The sequence below is a fragment of the Chinchilla lanigera genome, unplaced genomic scaffold (genome assembly GCF_000276665.1).
Source record: "Chinchilla lanigera isolate Chin_1 unplaced genomic scaffold, ChiLan1.0 scaffold00077, whole genome shotgun sequence".
NCBI lineage: Eukaryota > Metazoa > Chordata > Mammalia > Rodentia > Chinchillidae > Chinchilla > Chinchilla lanigera.
The window spans coordinates 10,068,303-10,083,017 of NW_004955478.1; the positions used below are offsets into that span (position 1 = coordinate 10,068,303).

At 39.5% G+C, this 14,715-nt stretch overlaps 1 protein-coding gene across 2 annotated transcripts in view; it reads left to right on the plus strand.

Annotated features, from left to right (window-relative positions):
- Nucleotides 1–14,715, plus strand: part of Kansl1 (KAT8 regulatory NSL complex subunit 1) — a 181,484-nt gene that overhangs the window by 28,616 nt on the left and 138,153 nt on the right. The window contains exon 1 of one of the 2 annotated variants that reach the window (XM_005402258.1): nucleotides 60–78. The exons of the other annotated variant lie outside the window; for it this stretch is intronic. The gene's annotated coding sequence lies outside the window, so the exon portion shown is untranslated. Of the gene's footprint in view, nucleotides 1–59; nucleotides 79–14,715 lie in introns of those variants that run through there. 2 annotated transcript variants of the gene reach the window in all.

Consider the following 14,715-nt stretch of genomic DNA (forward strand, 5'->3'; position numbering starts at 1 on the left):
CCCCGGCCAACTCCGGCGCTCGCCTGAACTTCTCCCGGGCGCCGGCCCCGCCGCGCCCGGCCTCCTGCGTGCCCCACGGTCGGTATCGGAACTCCGATTGTTTCGTTTGTTGGTTATTTTTGCTGCGTGGGGATCGAGGTCGCCCGGGCTTTCGCAGCGAGTCCTCCCCGGGCGGACTTTTTTTTGAACTAGAGGGGAAGAGGCATTGCTGTATTTGGTCTAGTGCGTTGGCGCTTGCTGCCTTCGGGGGCCCTGCGTGCCGACTGCCGGTCTTTTGATTTGCTTCCAGTCGTGTAATTGTTTTCTTTATGATAAACAAGCGTGTTCCTGCGCCCCGCTTGAAAACCCTTTTGTTTTCCGGCGTTGCAGCCCCGGTGTGGGGTTTTAGAGCAGCGCGTTACTTAACTGTGCTTGTGGATTGCCGTAGGGGAAGGGGTGACACGATGGCGCCACTTTAAATTGCGCTTTCCTCCGCCTCGCTTTTCCCTTTTTTATCCTGGAGGTCATTGGAGCGTTTTCCGTGACCTAGTAACAAAACTGCTCGAGGGCGTTCGCGGTGCGGCCGGCGGAGGCCGGAGTCGGTACCCCAGGGGCGGCGGGCTGGAAGCCCGCGGTCCCCGAAGTTCCGCGACCGCTCCAGCCCTCAGCCTCGCCTCCCTCCCTCCATTCACAATCCCGGTGTTGCCGTCGCCCGGGTCACGTGGCCAGCCAGCGCGGTGGGGTTTTTGTTTGTTTTGGGGTGTACGTTTGTATTTTAAATGGTAAGTTCAGAGAAACCTTTTCTCTCCCCGTTGGAGAGATCAAAATGTTTTAGTTTTTTTAGTTGTGGAGCCGGAGAACACTTTAAAATAAACGATAAAATTACATAATCTTTGCCTTGCATAAGCATGATATAGTTAATAAATTGTTATTGAACTTCGTTTCAAAGTACTTTCAAGTATGAAAAGTAGCGCATTAGAGTACGTTTTCCATTTGTCAGAATGGTCAGTAGTTTGTGTTTTTCTTGTTTTTTGGGTCATTTAAAGTGTTCTTATTTACAAAGGCTTAAGTGGGTGTGTTTCCCCTCCCCCTCTGCTACAGGCTGTACAGTACTAGGTTCCTTTTCTTAAATACTATCTTACCAGTTTAGAAAATTTCAGTTGTCGGCAGGCGTTGTCAGTTAAGGCTCTTTTTTTCTTTTTCTTTTTTTTTCTTACAAGAGTGAATACTTTTGGGTAATTTTCTATCTAGGTATAACTAATATTTCTGTTGCAGTTTTGATCCACATATTTTTTGCCCTGAATGCTGTAGCTTTAGAAGAGTACAGTACTACTCTTTCCGTTTCTTTCTTCTTGTCAGTTTTCCCCATAGTCAGGTAAATTCCTATTATAAAATGCAAGGTACATTTCTCTTTTGTTTTTACATACCTTACTACACACTGTTTCAATTTAAAAAAACTATGTTGAGTTAAAAATTCTTAAAGTAAATACGTATGAAATATTGAGTGTGCATTGATCGCTTTCTTACCGTGTATGTTTTCAATGGTTTGGGCCATTTTCTTTGCTCACAGTTACATCATGTCATGTGATATGGGCAGTATGATGTGTAGTTCTAAAAATAAGGCAAGGTAAAAATGCTCATCCTTTGGGAATTTAAAAATTACTACAAATCCCAGATAACTACCCTCACTCATGGAATTCTGAGTTGACGTTCCACTAGGTTATCCAAAAAAGTATACAATTCTTTTGACCTTTAGCGTAGTTGATGTACAGTATTCCTTAGTAATGTCATAATTTCAGGTGGTTGACTTCACCGGGAACTACTTGGAGGGAAACATTATATGTTACAGAGATTGATAATATCTATATTTTGGTAAAGGTGGCTGTCTTTGGTAAGTCCTTCATTGAAGTGCGTATGAAAGAAGTGTTTGTGATTTGTGGCTGTGCACGGTTAAAAGAGTGATCATGATTCGGTAAGTGCTGTTGATCTTGTGATAGGATGGGGATTTTGGTCTTTGCACCCATATGAGTCTGCTGAAGTACTGTATTGAGGCTTGTACCTGTATCTTTCTTGAAGGCCCTATTGAGAACATGAGTGTTTGATTTTTGTGCTTAATCCCAGTGATACGTTGTTTTTGCCTGCTTTTCATTCTTCCTGCCTACTTATGTTATTTTTGTGGCTAAACCTGCAGAACACTCTTTTGATTGTTAGATGACTTATTGATCTGTTGAGGAAAATTCTGGAAGCTAGAAAGTGAGTAAACCTTAGTTCACTTGCATCTGCATTTTTATCAAGGTGAGAAGGAAAATACTACTGTTGAGTTCAGTTTTTTCTTCTCAGCGCTGCCAGTACACTTCCATATCTGTAATGCTACATTGTAACCATTGTCTCTGTGTCCTCTGGATTTTATTGAATTGACTACAGATTTTAATTTTAAAGTAAATAACAGGTTGTAGATTTGTTCTGCTTGATACGACTTGGTTCACACAGGGCTACTGTGGTTGATGCTTCTTTGAGAAAGTATTTTAAATAAAGCTGCTACCTTGTTATGTTAGCAAAGCAGTTTTTAAAATGTTCCAAAATTCACCAAACTACTCTATCCTGTACTTTCGAAAGAGTGATCATAGAAGAAAATTTTGGGGAGACAGGGTCTTGATATGTACCTCGGGCTGGCTTTTAACTTGTTATGCAGCTCAGGCTGGCCTTGAACTTTGCAGTCTTCCTGCCTCAGCTTCCTGAGTGTGCTGGGGTTACAGGCACTCACCACCATGCTCAGTCGGTTTCCTTGGTGGAGGAGACGGGGGCGGGGCTCTGTTTTTCTTGTTTGTCAGGCCATCAAGGCAGAAATCAAGTGACTTGATACATAATTTTAAAAATGTGTTGACTTCGCTTCCCCCAAAGGATCTCCATTCCCTTCAATTTGGAGGTGAAGGAATAGTGTAGATCATATAGTAATAATAACTGTGTCTTGCCCTCCCAAATGTGTATTCCGGTCTTTTCCTGTGATCCCAAGTGTATCATGTACCTCCCATCTTTTTTAGTAGCTTGCAAACGTTGGTGACCTGTAGTACAGTGCGCTGTTTGTCTCTTCTAATTCATACGTCCTTTCTAACCACACTCCGAGTCTTCACAGTTTGGGGAGTGGGAAGTATGGATCAGAGAATCCTACTTTGTATTGTGAATCATTACATTCTGGCAGTAATGTTTTTGCACAACTTTTAGTGTGCCCAGAGGCTAGTGCTCAGTTTATTAGGAGAGAAACTGTAATCTAAAACATGCGTCTTTAGAAGCAACACGAGGACTCAAAAACTAGTCTTAAAATAGATTTCGAAAAAACAAAGTTATATTTTAGGAAAAGGATATGGTCCAAGGCTTTGCACTGACACAGTAGGCAGGCCAGGTGTTGGGGACCATTTTATTTGAGAAACTGCATTGTGCTCCTTTCGTATTGTGAGCTGAGCAAGTGCAGTGGTGTAAAACGTGTTTCCTGAGACCTGGAACAGTCTACCCAATCATGGTAGAAATTTGTCTAAAATGGTGAGAGTGTAAGTGAAGGTGCTTTAAAATTCTGAATAATCGCTCAGTGGAGATGTACAGTTCTATGGGATCTGTTTCTGTGTTAGCTATGTGCCTTCTAGGTTACAGGATAAAACATGTACGGAAAATGAGCACATAGGTGTCCTTTCCTAAAAACCTTAGGTTTCAAAAGGGCTACAATAGAATTTTTTAGGAATGAAACCTTTCCTTGTTTTTGATAGGGTAAAGGTAAAGCCAAAATGTAGAATATGTGGAAACCAGCTTTACTAAAATAGGACACAATTCATATTTATGAGTGAAAAGCTTGGATAGTCTGGGGAAAAAAATTTAAAGATAATGTATCAAGGACATTATTTATTTATTATTTATTAATGAGTGAATGAGACCGGGTCTCACTATGTAGTTCAGGCCAGCCTTGAATACACTGTGTAGCTCAGTCTGATCTCTAACTCACAGTGATCCTCCTCTCTCTACTTCCTGAGTACTGGGATTACAAGCATGTGCCGCCACACCCAGCAAGGTTTTAAACCTTTATGCCAAGAATTCCTTCAGGATAGAGATCTTTTAAATTCTTACTTCTTCATTGGATAGCACAGAGTAGCACATACTAGTAGTTTAATAAAAGTTAATTTCCGGAAAAGCCTTGCCTTTGCACGATTTTAAGCTAGCTCCACAGAATTTCAACATTTGAATAGTACTCTACCAGGGAATTATTGGCATCTGTATTGTTGACTGTGAATTTGCCTTTTTTCCCCCATTTCTAATTTTTTTTAGAATTCGTTTTTCTCCAAGCTTTTGAGAATTAGGAAGTGTAAAGTGGAGAAAATTCAGTAGAGTTGTATATAAATGTTACCAAAAACTATAGTAGTTGTTACTTGAACCAGCACTCCAAAAAGATATTGCTGAGTTTTATGTACAGCAGACTGTGCCCTTGTTTGGAAAAAGTTGCTTGTGTGGTGTCAAACTTCATGGAGTTCCTTACCTTTTAATTCCATTTTTAAAAAGAAGCAGTGTAAGGTCAGACCTAGTTAAATGCTCTTGGCAGGTAAGAGTGGGAGAATAAATAAGGACGAATGACAGTTTTGTTCACATGGTAAACCAAAGATTGCTAAGAACTGATATCCAGGCTTTCTCCTGCTACTTGCTGTTTGGCCTTTGTGACTCCTTTTTAGCACCTGCACCAGAGAGTGTGAAGGGAAAGAGGCTAAAAGCTAATTAATGAGTTTCTGGTGTTTGCTAGTATTGAGACTGTAGAAATACTAGTCTAGAGGGGGTTGTAGCTCAGTGGTAGAATGCTTGGCTGGCATGTGCAAAGTCCTGAGTTCGATCTGCAAAACAAAACAAACTGCTAGTTTGATAAATGGAACTGTCAAGAATGTTTCAGTAAACTGTTCATATATTACCGTGGAGAAGGGACATGTTTAAAGACCTTAAGAATGTATTTTAAAAATATATCATACCTCTTTATGTGGCTTGATCTTTTTAAGGCTAGGTTTTAATTTTTTTAATATTACAGTTTTTCAGTGAAAAAACTGGTGGTCCATGTAATGTAGCATACCCATACCTATTTGTGTTCGCTAAAGCCCTAGAAGTGCTTTTGCTAGGTAAAATTTTGATTAATTACATTTAAAATTTTCATGGATACCATCTTTAAAATGTTACCTAGTCATACTTAATAGTTTAAAAATGTATAATTGAAGAAGTTTGCCAGTGTAGGTGTAAGTGTTCAGTTATCTAAATGAGTGGAATTTGAGGTGAAGGTATGTCCTCCAGTTGTCACCTTTCTCGATAAGATTGTTGTCATCTCATGATCAGACATTCCCATCAACGTCCTAATGGATCTCCATCCGATTCAGTAAGCATAGAATGCGCATGTTACTTAACGTGTATTGGTCTACTGTTCGCTAGGCCTGGTGCTACGTGTAGGGGGTAGGCAGTACAGAGTCTGCTGGAGAAAAGGGACAGATACAGTGCAGGGTTTATTTAGACAGGCCGCTGTAGCCCTGGTGCAGGTAAGAGCCTTGAGAGGAGAGACTCTTAATTCAACCTGGAAGGAATGAGGAATGCTTAGAACAGCTGACCCCTGAAAGAGCAGTGTGAGGAAAAATGGACATACATAGAAAAGCCAGGAACCATATATGAGATTCAGGTGGCTGCAGTGAGGCTGGAGATGAAGTTGATCGTTAAAGGGGGCAGATACCTCTTGTCCTAGAGTCAGTGGATGATTTTAAAAATCACTTGGTCAGATTTGTATTTCCTCCTTTCCTCTTTTCTTCCTTTAAAATAATCATTATGGTAGTGGATGCAAGGTGGAGAGACTGTCAGAAGCGGGGAGAAGGAAACATTGTCTCACACTGCTTTCTCTTCTGAGGACTGAGCCACTTTTGAATCCAGACCTGCACCTGACTTAAACAGCTGTCTTTCTCTGTCTGATGAGTGGACAGACACTGTGTGGCTCAGTGTATTGTATTTACTCTCCTTGAACATACGGGCCAGTGTCTGCGTGAAGCATGCAAGCCCTCCTTCCCTTACCAGATTGTCTTTTCTTTCCTGGAATCTTTCCTTGACACCTTAAGGCAAAACACGATGCGTAAAACTGTCTTCACACCTCACTGATACCTTACCATCTTTGGCATTATTGAAACTTTATATAATTCCTAGTTCTCCAGTGTTACTCCCTACTGTAGTCTATGATTTGGGTCTGGCTTTAGTGGAGATTTAAATGAGATTTATTGAACAGTATAAGATAAATAGGGATTGGTCAAGATTCACTTACGTAGGGAATGTTGAGGAGGCAGAAGTTCGCTTTGGGTTTGGTATTAGGAGCAGCGAATGGGGTTTGAATATGGAACAGTGTAGATGCTGTTTCCTCTTGGAAGCCTTCCCTGAGTCCACGTACTTCTCAGCCCATGTAGGGTCCCCTATTGTGGTCCCTAGAGATTCCCTTATTTTCTTGGCCTTTTCATTATTGTAGGTATTTAGTGCAGTAGTTTGACTGTTGTAGGCCTGTGTGTGTGTGTGTGTGTGTGTGCGCGCGTGTGTAGTGGGTATTGAACCCAAGGCTTTACTGTGCTAGGCAAGCACTCTACCACTGAGGTACATCCCTGGACATTTTAATTTTTACTTGAGAACAGGATATCACTAAGTTGCCTAGTCTGGCTTGATCCTCTTGCCTTAGCTTCCTGAGTGACTGGAGCATGCGCCACCACATCCAACTGAAGGGATTTTAATAAATTTAATACATACTGGAGACAGTTGGTGTACGTAGTTGGTGTCCCTTTATTGACTTTCCTGTAAAGAATAAAATTCAAAATTTTACTGTCTAGCAATGAAGTCCCTTTTTTCAGTTTAAATCTAGCCCTGACCTGCCTAATATATAGTCAAAAGTATTTGCTATAACGATCCTACCTCTGCAACTTAGTATTGTCTGATACAGGCAAATTACTTAGCCTTTCAGGAGCATCAAGTTTCCTCATCCATTAAAAAGAAGACAGTGGTACTTACCTTACAGTGTTACTGTGAAATTAAGAGAATGTATGTAAAATACTTAGTACAGTGGCTGACATAATAAAAGGTTAATTAATGTTAGTGAGCAATAGTCTTAACCTGTCCTCCATTTAGTTATGTTTCCCTTACTAATTATAACACACTTTCAGTTAGGAAGCTCTGTTCTCATAGGGTAGTGTTAGGGAATTGGGGGAATGCGACCCATATTATTGTTTTTTGTTTTTTAATAAAGATTTTGTCTTCTTACTAGGGTAGTCTGTAACATATCTATATTCATTTCTGTGTAAAAGAAATACTTTCTAGTGTATCCCATAATGTAGCTTCTGATACGCTACAAATCACTACATAACTGCTCTCTTCCTCGCTTGTGAGAAGCTATACTTGTACCACCTGGTTTATCCAAGTTATGTAGCTCTTTTCCCAAATACTTCCCATTATTTTGATCGTGTCATTTTCTTCATTAGAGTCTCTCCCCAGCCCCCATGTGAATTGCCTCTTGCGTGCTAGATAGGCACTTTACCACTTGTCTGTGTCTCCAGCCCTTCTTTCTCTTACTAACAAAATCTAATGTATATTTGGAGGTCACTTCAGGAAGCTTTTGTGACTATTGTAGTCCGGTCAGCCAAAGCTTGTGAAGTACCAAGTTCTAGATGAAGTAAGTCTACCAAAAAAGGGTGCTATGTGGAACTTTCCTTGTCTTGGAAACAATTAATAAATTAACAATTAGGGAACATTTAGATGATTTGCATTGATTAATAGAGACTTTAAGTGGATTGTATAGGAATCTGAAGAGTCAGAAATTGTGGTGGAGATGATGTGTATTGAAGAATTAATGTTTGGGTCAAAAAACTAGAAGGGCCTTCTGTGTAGAAGTAGCAGCATAGGCAAAGAAATGGAGTTGGTTGGGGATCTGTAGGGAGGTCTGCATTCATACTATCCGATATCCTTTCTTCGGTGGGGATGGGCAGTAGTGGGGGTTGAATCCTGGGTCTTCTCTCTGAACTACTTCCGACCCCTTTTTATTTTGAGACAGGGTCTTGTTAAGTTGCCCAGCCAGGACACTAGCTGTGCACCTCCTGCCTGAGCCATGCACGTGGGATTAACCACTTACCAGTCCAATTATTTAAATATAGGAGGACCAAAAATTACATTATTTTCATTAGGAAATACAAAAATGAAAACTTTGTCAAATTTATTCAGTACAAGAATTGACTGTTGAAATACCTGCCTAGGTGCCCTGGGATAGCCTGTAAGTAACCGGACACACTGCCTGAGTGATGGATGTTTGGGGTAAACTGTTAAGTGGTTAAAGGTGTATGCCATTACTCTCAACTTGCCCTCACTTTAAGTTTCACCTTGAGTAATGTGGATTTGTGAAAAGGCACTAGACACTTGTAGAGTAGGGAAGTTGGATGATTTTCTTTTAAAATGTATATAGTATTGGGGGTTCTGAGGTGTACCAGTCAGGAAGATACTAGGAAGTGTAAACTGGTGAGGACCTTAGGAATATGGAGGACATGCCAAACTTGAACAGACTTATGGGAAATAAATGGAAAGGTTTCATTATAAAGGAGCTGAAATTCTGAAGGAAAAGTGTTTTCTCACGAGTCTTTATAAGCCATTACATTCTTTAGCCCCTTTATATTTCTGGATTTAATCTTTGAAGATTTTGGCTATTCTGCTATAGTGACCTCCTTAGTTGAATTTCAGTAGCTTCTCTATTGGTTTTTGACATCTAGATATGTTTTTACTTTATTTTAATCTGCCTCTACCCAACTGGTCTCTAAAGCACCATTCTGATAATGACACTCCCACTTGGAAAATTTATAATGATAGTCACCTGTTTGCAAGTCTTTATAAATGCTGACTTAAGGCTCAGTATTCAGGCGGAGTATTCAGAATTGTCCACTAGGCTTCAGATGACCTACCTTTTCCTGTATCACTTCCTTTATTAAAACACAGCGTATATTATGCAAAATTTCCTTTCTTTTAGCCCTTAGTGTGTCTTGTTCCTCAGAACTGTGGCTTCTGCTGTTTCTCTCAGTAGAAGACCATACTAGGCCAGGCATGGTGGCAAACGTCTGTAATCTCAGCACTCCAGAGGCCGAGGCGGGAGGATCACTATGCGCTCAAGGCCAGCCTGGGCTGCAAAGTGAATGCAAGGTCAGCCTGAACTGCATATAGTGAAATCTTGTCTCAAAACGACCAAAAACAAACAAAACACACAAACAGAAACCCAGGCTATCTTTCTCTTGTCCTTGTCTTTCACATAATGAAATTTTAATTCATTTTTAAGTCTCAGCTGAAATCTTAACAACATGGACACTTCCCTAATCATTCTTCCTTCTGTAGTTTTTTGTTGTTGTTGTTTGTTTCTTTGGGTTTTTTCCCCTCACTCCTGTAGTTTTTGAAGCTACATCAGGGGCAGAGTTTTCTTCCCCAGCTGATATTTGCATGTGTTTCCAATGTAAGTGCAGTTGTAATACTTGACTTGTTGGCCAGCCAAATAGTCTTAATCCTTCCTCTTGGGTCAATGCAGTGTAACATTTTTGCAAGGTGGATGCTTCTGAATTATTCCCATACATGTGGAGACTCGGACATTTACAAGGGATAAAGTGAAGTTTTCATTTGTAGGTATAGAGTTCTGGTCTGGAGTATTCAAAAGAGCCAGATATGTTTTTCTGTGTACGTGTGTGTATGTGTGTGAGAGAGAATATACTCTCTGTAGCTAGTGGTTCTTTATTAGGAAGTGTGATTTTGCTTTGCCAGTGGGAGGCATTTGGTACATCTCTGTTTTGGTGGTCATAACTTGCAGGAGATGACTGGCTGGCATCTAGTGAGTAGCAACCAGAGAGGCTGCTCAAACATCCTTCAGTGCACAGTATTGCCCCCCTGTCAAAAACTTAACCCAAAGTGCAGTAATGCTGTCCTTGAGAAACTGCCCCAGTGATAAATTTTTCTTCCACTTGTAAGTAGAAGTGTGTCTTTGGATCTACGGTACAGATTAAAATAATAGAATCAGCACAGGAAAGCACCCCAGAGGTCACATTATTGAACTTTGGCAACTTACTCCTCAGAACAGAAATCTGCCTGATACTAATAGATGTAGGGAGGAAAATGCTTATTTGTAAAATAATTTTGGTAAAGACAAACCTTTGTGCATTTATTATGATAAAGTTCATTGTGAATCTCTGTCAGGGAAATTTATTTCCCCCGGCGTTTTACATTTTAAATCTTTCTGTCCCTAAAATTTTAGCTTCCTTCAAAGTGTGAGGGAAACGTGTAACCATCCTAATGTTTTATTGCTGAAGAACCTTGATTTGATGACTCCTTTCATCTCTACATTCCTGCACAATTTTAATTTACGTTAGTAACAGTGAGTGCAGTAATGTCGTCTGTATTTGTCATACTGTAGTATACTAGATGAACTAAAAATGGGAATATTTCTTTATTCTAAGTAAACAGTTGACTATTATCTTTTCCCATCAGTGAAGTGGAAATTTTAATCCCAGTCCTAAATCAACTTCCCAGGTAGTTACGAGGATTAATTAGTTAATTATAGCTTTTAATGCTCCGTATTCTTTGGAGAAAGATTATTTATCATAAGCTGATATGCCAGTTTTGCAAAACGGTTTAAGTTTGACAGGCTTTCTCTATTAAATTGTTGAGTGAAGCTTTTTGGGGTATGTGAGGTCAAGTGGTATTGGAATCATTGGTTTAATCAACGTTTTGCTCAATAAGTTTTTTTCTTTTTTCGATACTGGGGATTTAACTGAGGGTCTGTGTATGCACTGAGATATCTCCCCAACCTTTTTTTTAGTGGACCCAGGGTCTAGCTAAATTGTCCAGTCTGCCTAGAACTTGGGTCCTCATGTCTCAGCCTTGCAAGTAGCTGGCTTTATAGATACCAGTATGCCCAGCTCAGTATGTTAAATTTAAGAAAATTGATGTTTTGCTTTACTTGCTTTTTTGACTCTTTAAGAATTTCCATTATTTTCTTCTCTCTTTTTTAAAACCATTATTTTCTTTTTGATTCCCTCCTTTATGCCACACAATACATATTTATGGTGGAGACGTTGTCTAAACCAAATGACTTTTTTAATAATAAAAATAAGGTCCTAGTACATGTTTTATAACACTATTTTTCCACTTAACAATGGAGCACACACTTCACGTCGTAAATATAGATCTGTAATGCTATTTTCTTTGTTTCTCTGTTGTTTTTTTTTTTTTTTCCGCGGCATGGTCTTCCTCTGTAATTCAGGCTGGCCTTAAACTCACTATGTAGCCAAGACTGGCCTCAAACTTGGGGTACCCCTGCCTCAGCCTTCCATGCTGGGATCATAAACGTGTACCACTACAACCAGTTTTGCCGTGCTATTTTCTGTGTTGGATAATATTCTATTGCATGAATAGTTCAAAATTTAAATTATTGGACATCTAGTTTGTTTTCTTTTCATGAGCAATTGCATGAGATAGTAAAATAAAAGCAAATCTAGACATACAAGTTTTGGGGGATATTACGGGTTGAACTCAGGGCCTTGTGCGCTGAGCTAGCATCCCTGGTCTTTCAAAAAACTTTTTATTTTGAGACAGGATCTTGCTAGGTTGCCCAGGCTGTGCTCACACCTGCCGTTCTCCTGCTTCAGCCTCCCAGAGTGCTGGGATTACAGAGGCCAGCACCACTACTCCTGGCTGAAAAAGAAATTTTGTTTTAATGTCCTAAACTTACATGGCAGTTGTAGCTAATTGTGCCATGTGTATGTTTTGATATGTGCTTTCCTTTTTCTGTGTGCATGAGTCTTTAAGTACAGTGATGTTTGAGATAATCAGTTGCTTTATATTTTCCCATGCATTAAAGTCTTATGAAAATTTATTTTTTCTGTATTAGCTTTGCCCCTCCAGATTACAAATGGATAATTTCAGCAGGTAATAGGCTAAGTAAATGAGAATATTTTGTGTAATCATCACAGAAGCCTTTTTTTTTTTTTCCCCACAGCAGCCTTAAAGGTAAGCTCTGTTATTTATAGGTGAGCAAACTGAGGGACTGGAGTAGTTGAGTAATTTACAGGAGGTAAGGGACCAGGATGTGAACCCAAATGTCATTTGAGCTCATAATATTGAATCTCAGCATAACACTTCAGGTCAGTGAAAGTAGGAGGATATGGATCCATCTGTCTTTGGATGTTTTGAGACAGGGTCTGTCTGTGTAGCCCAGGCTGCCCTCAAACTCACGGCGATGGTAGTGCCTCAGCCTCCCAAGTGCTGGCATTACAGGTGTGCGCCGCCATACCTAGCTTTCCATTTTTTGAAGCAGTAGTATTTCTTTGGGAATTTCTTCTGAAGAAGTGGTCACCTCTGTCTTGACTCACCAAGAGGATTGTTTTAGTAGTAATTCTTCACGGTGCATCTCAGGATATTAAGACCAAGCAGAAAATGTAGATAAATTCCTGTCTTTGAGATGGTTGTTGTCAACTTCATAGACATTTGAGAAGGCTGTAGTTATAGGAGTCTTTTTGGAAGAGATTTGAGCCAGCATATTTTTCTTTAAACTGAGAACTTGCATTATAGAATAACTTCGGAAGTTTACTATTTAGGTCCCTCCTGTGGTGTGCTCTTATATTAGGATCCTTTTATTTGTGCCAGGTAAATCTTGGTTTTCCTGTTTGTGTTGTAACATTTCTTTCCTTACCTGGGTCCCCGGAAGGAGGTTGTTTTTTACCGTTACTGGGGCTTACTGTGGTGCTTTTTGTCAGTATAGTAATTTTTTACACATGTTGTAATAGTTGTCCGTTACTGATGTGCATTATTGCCTTCCCATAAATATCAACTATGCATTGATATTGTAAAGAGTAGGAGTTGAATTGACTGATCTGATAGTAACTTTTCTTTATGGGAAAATACTTTGCATATTATGAAACTGATTCAAAATATTGTGAACAAATAACTTATATTTGGTTCAGCTGTCAACTGATCCACAACACAACTGTTAATCTATTAGGAATTAGTAATAAATTTCAAATCAGAAATGAAAAAGTGAACATAAACCAAGTTGTGTCATACAGAATGCCATTAGGGCAATAGGTTTTAACAGTATGTGTATTGGTGCTTTTACAAATGTTTTCTCAATCTGAATTGTCATAAAGAAGTTAGTGTAATGCTATAGGGCCTGCCATCGTATGTCAGGGTTGATCTAAAAGTACAAACGTTGGTCCACATTGGAGATTACTCTTTTTCTCACAAGGGGAGAGAAGGCTTGCATAGTCTTAGCCTTACCTCTACCTCTTAGCCTAAAAATTGATGAGAACCACAGAGAGCTCTTGCGGGTTACTATTTATACATATTTGCTTTATTAGAAACGCTGAGAAATTGTAAAGATAGCTATTTATTACTTCATTTTAAAATAACAAGCACTCTGTGAAAAAAAACTTCCAGCTGTAGCCAAAACAAAAATTTAGTGAAAGGCACTTTTTATATTTTTGCAAATCTTGTAATTATTTAACTTAATAGAAAACAAGTGGGTTCTTATGTTTGCCGTATTCATTCTGTTGTGATATCACTTAAGTAAAAACATAGCAGGAAAATCCGGCCTTGGGTCAGGAGTGTATCTCATTTCAAGGTGTATAACTAATGCACAAAGCCCTGGCTTTGATCTCTAGGACCACAAAACAAGAAAAAAAGGGAGGACAAAAAAAGAAAGAAAAATGCCTCGACAGATACATAGTTGGAAAAGAGAGGAGAGTTCAGTAGTCCTTTCAGATACCTGTACTTTATTTTTTTCAGACACCTATATTTAATAAGGCTTTCCGGATATCCGTTGTGTCTCAGTCACTTCTCTAGTGGCCAGAACAAAATGCTGACAGCCACAGCCAAGAGGGAGGAGGGGTTTATTTTGGCTCATATTTCAGCCCTTAGTCCTCTGACTCCAGGGCAGGAATGCATGGCAGAGGGCATGGCAGATGAAGAACAGCTGCTTACCTCGGCAGCTAGGGAGCAGAGAAAGAAGGGAGAGAGAGAAACTCCGGCAGGCCGCTTCCCCTGTGACCAGTCTTTGACCAGAGCCCTGCCTCCCAACAGCAAGCCTGCTTCACTTCCCTCATAATGTGAACTATCACGTCCCAAACACAGGGAGCTTTGGGGGCCATTTTAGAGCTAAACCATAACATTTTTACATTGCGCCCAGACTCAACAAGTTGTTACTCCATGAACACTATAGTTATAAAGTGGAATCTGAAATCATATGAATTAAACTCAAACTGTTACATTAAAATCTAAATTACAGTTGGTCTGTCTTGTAGTTTTACTTGTACTTATTTTCTAACAGCCATGGGTTATTTGGTTATTCACTAGGCTATACAAACCTTTCGAATGTTGACACATTATATTATATCAGAAATTCACATTTACTAATATCACCACTGATCTGTTTAATGAGAAATAAGTATTGGAGAGATGTTCAAGCTCATGGCAGATACAGTTTTCAGAATGTGATATTAATTTTTGCTTGAAAACTCAGATTTATCATTGGTAACAAATATTAGTGGTTTGCCTTAAAGTGACATGTTCACTTTGTTCATTTTTAGGAAAATGTCTGCCTACTGTTTAAGTTGTAATAATCATAGATGTTGCTCAGTGAAATAAAAATAGTTTCATGAAGAAAGGTTCTAAAATGAGCTGGCAATTTAGGTTCTT